The following is a 703-nucleotide window of genomic DNA, read 5'->3' as shown; positions in this document are numbered from 1 at the left end:
TCTGGCGCCCCCTGTCGGCGCCGCCGGGCCCGTGGGCTGTTCCCCTACCAATGCGTATTTAGCTCTGTTCAGGTAACAGAATAAGGTGAACTAACGTTGTAATCCAGGGCTGGTAGATTGCAAGTTAAAAGTCTACGCGGTTTTGGGTTTAAGGAGGATCCGAACAGCAGCCGGCGTGGCAGGGAAGGAGCTGCTGGTGGGCACCGACGGGCTCAGCCAGCGCCGTACAGCCCCCGTGTCGGAGTCGGCAAGAAAAGCAGGAGCTCTGGTGTCCTTAGGTGACGTGTGACCGTCAAAGGACAAAAAGAGTAGGGGTACTCCTCCCCAACCAACCACCAGAGACCCTCTGAGGGTCCCCGCACAGGTGCCAAGGATTTTAGGGATGGTTGCCTAAGAAAGCCACCCGCCGTGTTGATTGAGCGCGACGAGCGTGTGTTCATCAGGGGGAGTTTTGTGAGTACGCGTGGCTTAGGCAGAGATTTTGGGTGTAAAGGTGACAAATCCAGTGGGTGCACTCGATTTGCGGACATCGCCCACCTCGCGCCCTCTGCAGAATAAGACGGTGTTTCCTCTCCGAGCATACGCTCGTGTGTTCTGGGAGCTGCGGCCTCTGCCCTTGCCCTGGCCACCTCTCCCCTCACAGCCTTAACGCCTGAGCTTTTTGTGCCTCCGAGGGGCCCCGGAGCCTGCGCCATGGCGGGGC

The 703-nt window shown here is 59.2% G+C and overlaps 1 protein-coding gene across 1 annotated transcript in view; it reads left to right on the top strand.

The window, feature by feature from the left end:
* Positions 1 to 48: 48 nt before the first annotated feature.
* TPX2 (TPX2 microtubule nucleation factor) overlaps positions 49 to 703 on the top strand; it is a 15,815-nt gene continuing 15,160 nt past the window's right edge. Inside the window, exon 1 of the mRNA XM_035898487.1 lies at positions 49 to 72. The gene's annotated coding sequence lies outside the window, so the exon portion shown is untranslated. The remainder of the gene's footprint in view (positions 73 to 703) is intronic.

This window comes from Egretta garzetta, unplaced genomic scaffold (genome assembly GCF_000687185.1).
Source record: "Egretta garzetta isolate BGI_Z169 unplaced genomic scaffold, ASM68718v1 scaffold1037, whole genome shotgun sequence".
In the NCBI taxonomy this organism is placed as follows: Eukaryota; Metazoa; Chordata; class Aves; order Pelecaniformes; family Ardeidae; genus Egretta; species Egretta garzetta.
Note: the sequence above shows the minus strand (reverse complement) of the source record. Positions and strands in the feature narration are given on the sequence as shown.